Source organism: Polyodon spathula, chromosome 29 (genome assembly GCF_017654505.1).
Source record: "Polyodon spathula isolate WHYD16114869_AA chromosome 29, ASM1765450v1, whole genome shotgun sequence".
In the NCBI taxonomy this organism is placed as follows: domain Eukaryota; kingdom Metazoa; phylum Chordata; class Actinopteri; order Acipenseriformes; family Polyodontidae; genus Polyodon; species Polyodon spathula.
The window spans coordinates 3150-17741 of record NC_054562.1 but is presented as its reverse complement, the minus strand read 5'-3'; positions in this window follow the sequence as shown (position 1 = coordinate 17741).

Below are 14592 nucleotides of genomic sequence, written 5' to 3'. Positions count from 1 at the left end.
TAAACTAGAAATTAAGAGTTTGGGGTCTTCTTTGATCCTCATCTATCATTTAAGACTCATATTAGGGAAGTTATTAAAGTATCTTTTTACCATTTGAGAAGAATAGCCAAACTTAGACCAATTATTTCTGTAAACCAAAATGTGTGGTTTACAGCTTGCAGCTTACAGCTTGTTCAGAATCCCACAGCTAGAATTCTGACTCAAACTAGGAAAAGTGAACATATTACCTTGGCTTCTTTACACTGGCTCCCTGTGCAGTATAAAATTGATTCTAAGATTTTGCTGTTAACTTACAAGGCCTTGAATGGATTAGCACCGAGTTATTTCCAGGAGTTACTGACCCTGTTTCTTCCAAACCACACTCTGAGATCACAGGATACGGGGTTGCTGGTTATTCCTCGTAGAGCGCCAAAATTATGGGATGCTCTGCCTTCCTTTGTCAGGGAAGCTGGGACCGTTATAGTTTTCAAGTCAAGACTAAAAACACAATTTTATAAAATGGCTTTCTTATCTTAGTGGGTTATAATGTAGTTTAAAATTGCTGCTTTTGTATTATGTGTAAACTGTTATTTTAATATTTTAATAGTGTGTGTGACATGCTATACAAATGTATTGTGGTTTGTTAAATCATGCTTAATGCAATTTTTATTTTTATTAAATATTCTCCCGCCAATAAAGTAGTCCTATTTATAACTTTGATCTACACACTAGGTTAAGCTGAGTAAATTAATTTAATTTTAGCATACAAAAGTAAGTACATCTTTATTTTTGATGTTGTGTTGAATTGTACATTGCCACGAGGAGGCAGACTTGAGACGGCACTTAGTTATTTTTAAAGACATTATTTGAAGTGACAGTCAGGGTGAGTGTGTATGCTGACAGATACCCCAGTTATGTTTTCATGTAGACAACGGTTTATTCCAGCTCGGAGACTAATGTAGCTTGAAATGTTAAATTATTCTCAATGGGCATTTCTTACATTCCCATAGAAATCTCTTAGTAGTTCATAAATATTTTCTTAAGATGTGCATTTTCCACAGTTGAGGTAGTTTAATTTTTTGTTTCAGTCAGTCCTGAAATACTTTTGTTTTTGTTTTGCTATCTTTCAGTTAATTAATTGTTCTTCATCCAAATCGGCATGTCTGCTTATAATTGATCACTCAGTTTTATAGTTACATCTGAACTGTAAACAAGATGGCTACCTCTAATTTAAATTCTGTGATTTATAATATGTGACCAGGCTCTACTCCACAATACAGGGACAGCTGGAACCTTGCTGTCATGTTCCCTGCCAGACCTGGATTATAAAACTCATTAGAAATTCTATCAGCCATACTTTAATTCTGCTTAGGTGATTGAAGTTCCTGTATTTTACTGTGCTAGGTGGGTTCATACCATTTACTATGCTAGGTCCACAGTATTTTACTAAACAGGTCAGGGTTCATGTATTTTAATATCCTATCTGGGTCCTAATGTATTTTACTATGCTAAAACAGTTATGTATTTTACTATGCTAGGTGGGGTTCATGTATTTTGGAAGGATGTACTATGCTAGTTCATGTATTTTACTATGCTAGGTGGAGTTCATGTATTTTACTATGCTAGGTGGGTTCATGTATTTTACTATGCTAGGTGGGTTCATGTATTTTACTATGCTAGGTGGGGTTCATGTATTTTACTATGCTAGGTGGGTTCATGTATTTTACTATGCTAGGTGGGTTCATGTATTTTACTATGCTAGGTGGGTTCATGTATTTTACTATGCTAGGTGGGTTCATGTATTTTACTATGCTAGGTGGGTTCATGTATTTTACTATGCTAGGTGGGTTCATGTATTTTACTATGCTAGGTTGGTCAATGTATTTTACTATGCTAGGTGGGTTCATGTATTTTACTATGCTAGGTGGGTTCATGTATTTTACTATGCTAGGTGGGTTCATGTATTTTACTATGCTAGGTGGAGTTCATGTATTTTACTATGCTAGGTGGGTTCATGTATTTTACTATGCTAGGTGGGTTCATGTATTTTACTATGCTAGGTGGGTTCATGTATTTTACTATGCTAGGTGGGTTCATGTATTTTACTATGCTAGGTGGGTTCATGTATTTTACTATGCTAGGTGGGTTCATGTATTTTACTATGCTAGGTGGGTTCATGTATTTTACTATGCTAGGTGGGTTCATGTATTTTACTATGCTAGGTGGGTTCATGTATTTTACTATGCTAGGTGGGTTCATGTATTTTACTATGCTAGGTGGGTTCATGTATTTTACTATGCTAGGTTCATGTATTTTACTATGCTAGATGGGTTCATGTATTTTACTATGCTAGGTGGGTTCATGTATTTTACTATGCTAGGTGGGTTCATGTATTTTACTATGCTAGGTGGGTTCATGTATTTTACTATGCTAGGTTGGTTCATGTATTTTACTATGCTAGGTGGGTTCATGTATTTTACTATGCTAGGTGGAGTTCATGTATTTTACTATGCTAGGTTGGTCAATGTATTTTACTATGCTAGGTGGGTTCATGTATTTTACTATGCTAGGTGGGTTGTATTTTACTATTTGGTATGTATTTTACTATGCTAGGTGGGTTCATGTATTTTACTATGCTAGGTGGGTTCATGTATTTTACTATGCTAGGTGAGTTCATGTATTTTACTATGCTAGGTGGAGTTCATGTATTTTACTATGCTAGGTGGGTTCATGTATTTTACTATGCTAGGTGGAGTTCATGTATTTTACTATGCTAGGTGGGTTCATGTATTTTACTATGCTAGGTGGGTTCATGTATTTTACTATGCTAGGTGGGTTCATGTATTTTACTATGCTAGGTTGGTTCATGTATTTTACTATGCTAGGTGGAGTTCATGTATTTTACTATGCTAGGTGGGTTCATGTATTTTACTATGCTAGGTGGAGTTCATGTATTTTACTATGCTAGGTGGGTTCATTCATGTATTTTACTATGCTAGGGAGTTCATGTATTTTACTATGCTAGGTTGGTCAATGTATTTTACTATGCTAGGTGGAGTTCATGTATTTTACTATGCTAGGTGGGTTCATGTATTTTACTATGCTAGGTGGGTTCATGTATTTTACTATGCTAGGTGGGTTCATGTATTTTACTATGCTAGGTGGGTTCATGTATTTTACTATGCTAGGTGGGTTCATGTATTTTACTATGCTAGGTAGGGTTCATGTATTTTACTATGCTAGGTGGGTTCATGTATTTTACTATGCTAGGTGGGTTCATGTATTTTACTATGCTAGGTGGGTTCATGTATTTTACTATGCTAGGTGGGTTCATGTATTTTACTATGCTAGGTGGGTTCATGTATTTTACTATGCTAGGTGGGTTCATGTATTTTACTATGCTAGGTGGGTTCATGTATTTTACTATGCTAGGTGGGTTCATGTATTTTACTATGCTAGGTGGGTTCATGTATATTACTATGCTAGGTGGGTTCATGTATTTTACTATGCTAGGTTGTATTTTCAATGTATTTTACTATGCTAGGTGGGTTCATGTATTTTACTATGCTAGGTGGGTTCATGTATTTTACTATGCTAGGTGGGTTCATGTATTTTACTATGCTAGGTGGGTTCATGTATTTTACTATGCTAGGTGGGTTCATGTATTTTACTATGCTAGGTGGGTTCATGTATTTTACTATGCTAGGTGGGTTCATGTATTTTACTATGCTAGGTGGGGTTCATGTATTTTACTATGCTTTACTATGGTTCATGTATTTTACTATGCTAGGTGGGTTCATGTATTTTACTATCCTAGGTTGGTTCAATTATTTTACTATGCTAGGTGGGTTCAGGCATTTTACTATGCTAGGTGGGTTCATGTATTTTACTATGCTAGGTTGGTTCATGTATTTTACTATGCTAGGTGGGTTCATGTATTTTACTATGCTAGGTGGGTTCATGTATTTTACTATGCTAGGTTGGTTCATGTATTTTACTATGCTAGGTGGAGTTCATGTATTTTACTATGCTAGGTGGGTTCATGTATTTTACTATGCTAGGTGGGTTCATGTATTTTACTATGCTAGGTGGGTTCATGTATTTTACTATGCTAGGTGGAGTTCATGTATTTTACTATGCTAGGTGGGTTCATGTATTTTACTATGCTAGGTGGGTTCATGTATTTTACTATGCTAGGTGGGTTCATGTATTTTACTATGCTAGGTGGGTTCATGTATTTTACTATGCTAGGTGGGTTCATGTATTTTACTATGCTAGGTGGGTTCATGTATTTTACTATGCTAGGTGGGTTCATGTATTTTACTATGCTAGGTGGAGTTCATGTATTTTACTATGCTAGGTGGGTTCATGTATTTTACTATGCTAGGTGGGTTCATGTATTTTACTATGCTAGGTGGGTTCATGTATTTTACTATGCTAGGTGGAGTTCATGTATTTTACTATGCTAGGTGGGTTCATGTATTTTACTATGCTAGGGTTCATGTATTTTCTATGCTATGTATTTTACTATGCTAGGTGGGTTCATGTATTTTACTATGCTAGGTGTTGGTTATGTATTTTACTATGCTAGGTGGGTTCATGTATTTTACTATGCTAGGTGGGTTCATGTATTTTACTATGCTAGGTGGGTTCATGTATTTTACTATGCTAGGTGGGTTCATGTATTTTACTATGCTAGGTGGGTTCATGTATTTTACTATGCTAGGTGGGTTCATGTATTTTACTATGCTAGGTGGGGTTCATGTATTTTACTATGCTAGGTGGGTTCATGTATTTTACTATGCTAGTTCATGTATTTTACTATGCTAGGTGGGTTCATGTATTTTACTATGCTAGGTGGGTTCATGTATTTTACTATGCTAGGTGGGTTCATGTATTTTACTATGCTAGGTGGGTTCATGTATTTTACTATGCTAGGTGGAGTTCATGTATTTTACTATGCTAGGTGGGTTCATGTATTTTACTATGCTAGGTGGGTTCATGTATTTTACTATGCTAGGTGGGTTCATGTATTTTACTATGCTAGGTGGGTTCATGTATTTTACTATGCTAGGTGGGGTTCATGTATTTTACTATGCTAGGTGGGTTCATGTATTTTACTATGCTAGGTGGGTTCATGTATTTTACTATGCTAGGTGGGTTCATGTATTTTACTATGCTAGGTGGGTTCATGTATTTTACTATGCTAGGTGGGTTCATGTATTTTACTATGCTAGGTGGGGTTCATGTATTTTATTATTCTAGGTGGGTTCCTGTATATTACTATGCTAGGTGAGTTCATGTATTTTACTATGCTAGGTGGGTTCATGTATTTTACAATGCTAGATGGGTTCATGTATTTTATTATTCTAGGTGGGTTCATGTATTTTACTATGCTAGGTGGGTTCATGTATTTTACTATGCTAGGTTGGGTTCATGTATTTTACTATGCTAGGTGGGTTCATGTATTTTACTATGCTAGGTGGGTTCATGTATTTTACTATGCTAGGTGGGTTCATGTATTTTACTATGCTAGGTGGGTTCATGTATTTTACTATGCTAGGTGGGTTCATGTATTTTACTATGCTAGGTGGAGTTCATGTATTTTACTATGCTAGGTGGGGTTCATGTATTTTACTATGCTAGGTGGGTTCATGTATTTTACTATGCTAGGTGGGTTCATGTATTTTACTATGCTAGGTTGGTTCATGTATTTTACTATGCTAGGTGGAGTTCATGTATTTTACTATGCTAGGTGGGTTCATGTATTTTACTATGCTAGGTGAGTTCATGTATTTTACTATGCTAGGTGGAGTTCATGTATTTTACTATGCTAGGTGGGTTCATGTATTTTACTATGCTAGGTGGGTTCATGTATTTTACTATGCTAGGTGGAGTTCATGTATTTTACTATGCTAGGTGGGTTCATGTATTTTACTATGCTAGGTGGAGTTCATGTATTTTACTATGCTAGGTGGGTTCATGTATTTTACTATGCTAGGTGGGTTCATGTATTTTACTATGCTAGGTGGGTTCATGTATTTTACTATGCTAGGTGGGTTCATGTATTTTACTATGCTAGGTGGGTTCATGTATTTTACTATGCTAGGTGGAGTTCATGTATTTTACTATGCTAGGTGGGTTCATGTATTTTACTATGCTAGGTGGGTTCATGTATTTTACTATGCTGTGGGTATGTATTTTACTATGCTAGGTGGGTTCATGTATTTTACTATGCTAGGTGGGGTTCATGTATTTTACTATGCTAGGTGGGTTCATGTATTTTACTATGCTAGGTGGGTTCATGTATTTTACTATGCTAGGTGGGTTCATGTATTTTACTATGCTAGGTGGGTTCATGTATTTTACTATGCTAGGTGGGTTCATGTATTTTACTATGCTAGGTGGGGTTCATGTATTTTACTATGCTAGGTGGGTTCATGTATTTTACTATGCTAGGTGGGTTCATGTATTTTACTATGCTAGGTGGGTTCATGTATTTTACTATGCTAGGTGGGTTCATGTATTTTACTATGCTAGGTGGGTTCATGTATTTTACTATGCTAGGTGGGTTCATGTATTTTACTATGCTAGGTGGGTTCATGTATTTTACTATGCTAGGTGGAGTTCATGTATTTTACTATGCTAGGTGGGTTCATGTATTTTACTATGCTAGGTGGGTTCATGTATTTTACTATGCTAGGTGGGTTCATGTATTTTACTATGCTAGGTGGGGTTCATGTATTTTACTATGCTAGGTGGGTTCATGTATTTTACTATGCTAGGTGGGTTCATGTATTTTACTATGCTAGGTGGGTTCATGTATTTTACTATGCTAGGTGGGTTCATGTATTTTACTATGCTAGGTGGAGTTCATGTATTTTACTATGCTAGGTGGGTTAATGTATTTTACTATGCTAGGTGGGTTCATGTATTTTACTATGCTAGGTGGGTTCATGTATTTTACTATGCTAGGTGGAGTTCATATTTTTTACTATGCTAGGTTGGTTCATGTTTTTTACTATGCTTGGTGGGTTCATATATTTTACTATGCTAGGTGGAGTTCATGTATTTTACTATGCTAGGTGGGGTATTTTGGTTCATGTATTTTACTATGCTAGGTGGGTTCATGTATTTTACTATGCTAGGTGGGGTTCATGTATTTTACTATGCTAGGTGGGTTCATGTATTTTACTATGCTAGGTGGGTTCATGTATTTTACTATGCTAGGTAGGGTTCATGTATTTTACTATGCTAGTTGGAGTTCATGTATTTTACTATGCCAGGAGGGGTTCATGTATTTTACTATGCTAGGTGGGTTCATGTATTTTACTATGCTAGGTGGGTTCATGTATTTTACTATGCTAGGTGGGTTCATGTATTTTACTATGCTAGGTGGGTTCATGTATTTTACTATGCTAGATGGGTTCATGTATTTTACTATGCTAGGTGGGTTCATGTATTTTAGTATAATAGGCTGGTCAATGTATTTTACTATGCTAGGTGGAGTTCGTGTATTTTACTATGCTAGGTGGGTTCATGTATTTTACTATGCTAGGTGGGTTCATGTATTTTACTATGCTAGGTGGGTTCATGTATTTTACTATGCTAGGTGGGGTTCATGTATTTTACTATGCTAGGTGGGTTCATGTATTTTACTATGCTATGTGGAGTTCATGTATTTTACTATGCTAGGTGGGGTTCATGTATTTTACTATGCTAGGTGGAGTTCATGTATTTTACTATGCTAGGTGGGTTCATGTATTTTACTATGCTAGGTGGGTTCATGTATTTTACTATGCTAGGTGGGTTCATGTATTTTACTATGCTAGGTGGAGTTCATGTATTTTACTATGCTAGGTGGGTTCATGTATTTTACTATGCTAGGTGGGTTCATGTATTTTACTATGCTAGGTGGGTTCATGTATTTTACTATGCTAGGTGGGTTCATGTATTTTACTATGCTAGGTGGAGTTATGTATTTTACTATGCTAGGTGGGGTTCATGTATTTTACTATGCTAGGTGGGTTCATGTATTTTACTATGCTAGGTGGAGTTCATGTATTTTACTATGCTAGGTGGGTTCATGTATTTTACTATGCTAGGTGGGTTCATGTATTTTACTATGCTAGGTGGTTTATCTATGTATTTTACTATGCTAGGTGGGTTCATGTATTTTACTATGCTAGGTGGAGTTCATGTATTTTACTATGCTAGGTGGGTTCATGTATTTTACTATGCTAGGTGGGTTCATGTATTTTACTATGCTAGGTGGAGTTCATGTATTTTACTATGCTAGGTGGGTTCATGTATTTTACTATGCTAGGTTGGTCAATGTATTTTACTATGCTAGGTGGGTTCATGTATTTTACTATGCTAGGCTGGTCAATGTATTTTACTATGCTAGGTGGAGTTCATGTATTTTACTATGCTAGGTGGGTTCATGTATTTTACTATGCTAGGTGGAGTTCATGTATTTTACTATGCTAGGTGGGTTCATGTATTTTACTATGCTAGGTGGGTTCATGTATTTTACTATGCTAGGTGGGTTCATGTATTTTACTATGCTAGGTGGGTTCATGTATTTTACTATGCTAGGTGGGGTTCATGTATTTTACTATGCTAGGTGGGTTCATGTATTTTACTATGCTAGGTGGAGTTCATGTATTTTACTATGCTAGGTGGGTTCTAGTATTTTACTATCCTAGGTTGGTCAATGTATTTTACTATGCTAGGTGGGTTCATGTATTTTACTATGCTAGGGGAGTTCATGTATTTTACTATGCTAGGATAGTTAATGTATTTTACTATGCTAGGTGGAGTTCGTGTATTTTACTATCCTAGGTTGGTCAATGTATTTTCCTATGCTAGATAGAGTTCATGTATTTTACTATGCTAGGTGGAGTTCATGTATTTTACTATGCTAGGTGGAGTTCATGTATTTTACTATGCTAGGTGGGTTCATGTATTTTACTATGCTAGGTGGAGTTCATGTATTTTACTATGCTAGGTTGGTCCATGTATTTTACTATGCTAGGTGAGTTCATGTATTTTACTATGCTAGGTGGTGGGTTCATGTATTTTACTATGCTAGGTGGAGTTCATGTATTTTACTATGCTAGGTGGGTTCATGTATTTTACTATGCTAGGTGGGTTCATGTATTTTACTATGCTAGGTGGAGTTCATGTATTTTACTATGCTAGGTGGGTTCATGTATTTTACTATGCTAGGTGGGTTCATGTATTTTACTATGCTAGGTGGGTTCATGTATTTTACTATGCTAGGTGGGTTCATGTATTTTACTATGCTAGGTGGGTTCATGTATTTTACTATGCTAGGTGGGTTATTTTGTATTTTACTATGCTAGGTGGGTTCATGTATTTTACTATGCTAGGTGGGTTCATGTATTTTACTATGCTAGGTGGGTTCATGTATTTTACTATGCTAGGTGGGTTCATGTATTTTACTATGCTAGGTGGGTTCATGTATTTTACTATGCTATTTTACTATGCTAGGTGGGTTCATGTATTTTACTATGCTAGGTGGGTTCATGTATTTTACTATGCTAGGTGGAGTTCATGTATTTTACTATGCTAGGTGGGTTCATGTATTTTACTATGCTAGGTGGGGTTCATGTATTTTACTATGCTAGGTGGGTTCATGTATTTTACTATGCTAGGTGGGTTCATGTATTTTACTATGCTAGGTGGGTTCATGTATTTTACTATGCTAGGTGGGTTCATGTATTTTACTATGCTAGGTGGAGTTCATGTATTTTACTATGCTAGGTGGGGTTCATGTATTTTACTATGCTAGGTGGTTCGTGTATTTTACTATGCTAGGTGGGTTCATGTATTTTACTATGCTAGGTGGGTTCATGTATTTTACTATGCTAGGTGGGGTTCATGTATTTTACTATGCTAGGTGGGTTCATGTATTTTACTATGCTAGGTGGGTTCATGTATTTTACTATGCTAGGTGGGTTCATGTATTTTACTATGCTAGGTGGGTTCATGTATTTTACTATGCTAGGTGGGTTCATGTATTTTACTATGCTAGGTGGGGTTCATGTATTTTACTATGCTAGGTGGGTTCGTGTATTTTACTATGCTAGGTGGGTTCATGTATTTTACTATGCTAGGTGGGTTCATGTATTTTACTATGCTAGGTGGGTTCATGTATTTTACTATGCTAGGTGGAGTTCATGTATTTTACTATGCTAGGTGGGTTCATGTATTTTACTATGCTAGGTGGGGTTCATGTATTTTACTATGCTAGGTGGAGTTCATGTATTTTACTATGCTAGGTGGGTTCATGTATTTTACTATGCTAGGTGGGTTCATGTATTTTACTATGCTAGGTGGGTTCATGTATTTTACTATGCTAGGTGGGTTCATGTATTTTACTATGCTAGGTGGGTTCATGTATTTTACTATGCTAGGTGGAGTTCATGTATTTTACTATGCTAGGTGGGTTCATGTATTTTACTATGCTAGGTGGTTCATGTATTTTACTATGCTAGGTGGGTTCATGTATTTTACTATGCTAGGTGGAGTTCATGTATTTTACTATGCTAGGTGGAGTTCATGTATTTTACTATCCTAGGTTGGTCAATGTATTTTACTATGCTAGGTGGGTTCATGTATTTTACTATGCTAGGTGGAGTTCTGTATTTTTCTATGCTAGGTGGGTTCTTGTATTTTACTATGTGTGAGTTCATGTATTTTACTATGCTAGGTGGAGTTCATGTATTTTACTATGCTAGGTGGAGTTCATGTATTTTACTATGCTAGGTGGGTTCATGTATTTTACTATGCTAGGTGGGTTCATGTATTTTACTATGCTAGGTGGGTTCATGTATTTTACTATGCTAGGTAGGTGGGTTCATGTATTTTACTATGCTAGGTGGGGTTCATGTATTTTACTATGCTAGGTGGGTTCATGTATTTTACTATGCTAGGTGAGTTCATGTATTTTACTATGCTAGGTGGGTTCATGTATTTTACTATGCTGTGGGTTCATTTTTACTATGCTAGGTGGAGTTCTATGTATTTTACTATATGCTAGGTGGGTTCATGTATTTTACTATGCTAGGTGGGTTCATGTATTTTACTATGCTAGGTGGGTTCATGTATTTTACTATGCTAGGTGGGTTCATGTATTTTACTATGCTAGGTGGAGTTCATGTATTTTACTATGCTAGGTGGGTTCATGTATTTTACTATGCTAGGTGGGGTTCATGTATTTTACTATGCTAGGTGGGTTCATGTATTTTACTATGCTAGTTCATGTATTTTACTATGCTAGGTGGGTTCATGTATTTTACTATGCTAGGTGGGTTCATGTATTTTACTATGCTAGGTGGGTTCATGTATTTTACTATGCTAGGTGAGTTCATGTATTTTACTATGCTAGGTGGGTTCATGTATTTTACTATGCTAGGTGGGTTCATGTATTTTACTATGCTAGGTGGGTTCATGTATTTTACTATGCTAGGTGGGTTCATGTATTTTACTATGCTAGGTGGGTTCATGTATTTTACTATGCTAGGTGGAGTTCATGTATTTTACTATGCTAGGTGGGTTCATGTATTTTACTATGCTAGGTGGGTTCATGTATTTTACTATGCTAGGTGGGTTCATGTATTTTACTATGCTAGGTGGGTTCATGTATTTTACTATGCTAGGTGGGTTCATGTATTTTACTATGCTAGGTGGGTTCATGTATTTTACTATGCTAGGTGGGTTCATGTATTTTACTATGCTAGGTGGGTTCATGTATTTTACTATGCTAGGTGGGTTCATGTATTTTACTATGCTAGGTGGGTTCATGTATTTTACTATGCTAGGTGGAGTTCATGTATTTTACTATGCTAGGTGGGTTCATGTATTTTACTATGCTAGGTGGGTTCATGTATTTTACTATGCTAGGTGGGTTCATGTATTTTACTATGCTAGGTGGGGTTCATGTATTTTACTATGCTAGGTGGGTTCATGTATTTTACTATGCTAGGTGGAGTTCATGTATTTTACTATGCTAGGTTGGTCAATGTTTTTTACTATGCTAGGTGGGTTCATGTATTTTACTATGCTAGGTGGAGTTCATGTATTTTACTATGCTAGGTGGGTTCATGTATTTTACTATGCTAGGTGGGTTCATGTATTTTACTATGCTAGGTGGGTTCATGTATTTTACTATGCTAGGTGGGGTTCATGTATTTTACTATGCTAGGTGGAGTTCATGTATTTTACTATGCTAGGTGGGTTCATGTATTTTACTATGCTAGGTGGGTTCATGTATTTTACTATGCTAGGTGGAGTTCATGTATTTTACTATGCTAGGTGGGTTCATGTATTTTACTATGCTAGGTGGAGTTCATGTATTTTACTATGCTAGGTGGGTTCATGTATTTTACTATGCTACATTGGTTCATGTATTTTACTATGCTAGGGAGTTCGTGTATTTTACTATGCTGGGTGGGTATCGGTATTTTACTATCCTAGGCTGGTCAATGTATTTTACAATGCTAGGTGGAGTTCGTGTATTACACTGTGCTAGGTGGGTTCATGTACTTTACTATGCTAGGGAGTTCGCGTATTTTACTATGCTAAGTGGGTTCATGTATTTTACTATGCTAGGTGGGTTCATGTATTTTACTATGCTAGGTGGAGTTCATGTATTTTACTATGCTAGGTGGGTTCATGTATTTTACTATGCTAGGTGGGGTTCATGTATTTTATTATTCTAGGTGGGTTCCTGTATATTACTATGCTAGGTGAGTTCATGTATTTTAATATGCTAGGTGGGTTTTAGTATTATACTAGCCTAGGCTGGTCAATGTATTTTAATATGTTAGCTGGGTTCATGTATTTTACTATGCTAGCGGGAGTTCATATATTTTACTATGTTAAGATAGTTAATGTTTTTTACTAAGATAGGTGGAGTTCGTCTATTTTACCAACTTAGGTTGGTCAATGTTTTTTCCTATGCTAGATAGAGTTCGTGTATTTTACTATGCCAGTGGAGCTTCATGAATTTTACTATGCTAGGTGGAGTTCGCGTATTATACTATGCTAAGTGGGTTCATGTATTTTACTATGCTAGGTTGAGTTCATGTATTTTACTATGCTAGGTGGGTTCATGTATTTTACTATGCTAGGTGGAGTTCATGTATTTTACTATGCTAGGTGGGTTCATGTATTTTACTATCCTAGGCTGGTCAATGTATTTTACAATGCTAGGTGGAGTTCGTGTATTTTACTATGCTAGGTGGGTTCATGTATTTTACTATGCTAGGTGGGTTCATGTATTTTACTATGCTAGGTGGGTTCATGTATTTTACTATGCTAGGTGGGTTCATGTATTTTACTATGCTAGGGAGTTCATGTATTTTACTATGCTAGGTGGGGTTCATGTATTTTACTATGCTAGGTGGGTTCATGTATTTTACTATGCTAGGTGGAGTTCATGTATTTTACTATGCTAGGTGGGTTCATGTATTTTACTATGCTAGGTGGGTTCATGTATTTTACTATGCTAGGTGGGTTCATGTATTTTACTATGCTAGGTGGGTTCATGTATTTTACTATGCTAGGTGGGTTCATGTATTTTACTATGCTAGGTGGAGTTCATGTATTTTACTATGCTAGGTGGGTTCATGTATTTTACTATGCTAGGTGGAGTTCATGTATTTTACTATGCTAGGTGGGTTCATGTATTTTACTATGCTAGGTGGGTTCATGTATTTTACTATGCTAGGTGGGTTCATGTATTTTACTATGCTAGGTGGAGTTCGTGTATTTTACTATGCTAGGTGGGTTCATGTATTTTACTATGCTAGGTGGAGTTCATGTATTTTACTATGCTAGGTGGGTTCATGTATTTTACTATGCTAGGTTGGTTCATGTATTTTACTATGCTAGGTGGAGTTCATGTATTTTACTATGCTAGGTGGGTTCTATGTATTTGTATTTTACTATGCTAGGTGGAGTTCATGTATTTTACTATGCTAGGGGGTTCATGTATTTTACTATGCTAGGTGGGTTCATGTATTTTACTATGCTAGGTGGAGTTCATGTATTTTACTATGCTAGGTGGGTTCATGTATTTTACTATGCTAGGTGGGTTCATGTATTTTACTATGCTAGGTGGGTTCATGTATTTTACTATGCTAGGTGGGGTTCATGTATTTTACTATGCTAGTTCATGTATTTTACTATGCTAGGTGGGTTCATGTATTTTACTATGCTAGGTGGAGTTCATGTATTTTACTATGCTAGGTGGGTTCATGTATTTTACTATGCTAGGTGGGTTCATGTATTTTACTATGCTAGGTGGAGTTCATGTATTTTACTATGCTAGGTGGGTTCATGTATTTTACTATGCTAGGTGGGTTCATGTATTTTACTATGCTAGGTGGGTTCATGTATTTTACTATGCTAGGTGGGTTCATGTATTTTACTATGCTAGGTGGGTTCATGTATTTTACTATGCTAGGTTGGTTCATGTTACTATGCTAGGTGGGTTCATGTATTTTACTATGCTAGGTGGGTTCATGTATTTTACTATGCTAGGTGGGTTCATGTATTTTACTATGCTAGGTGGAGTTCATG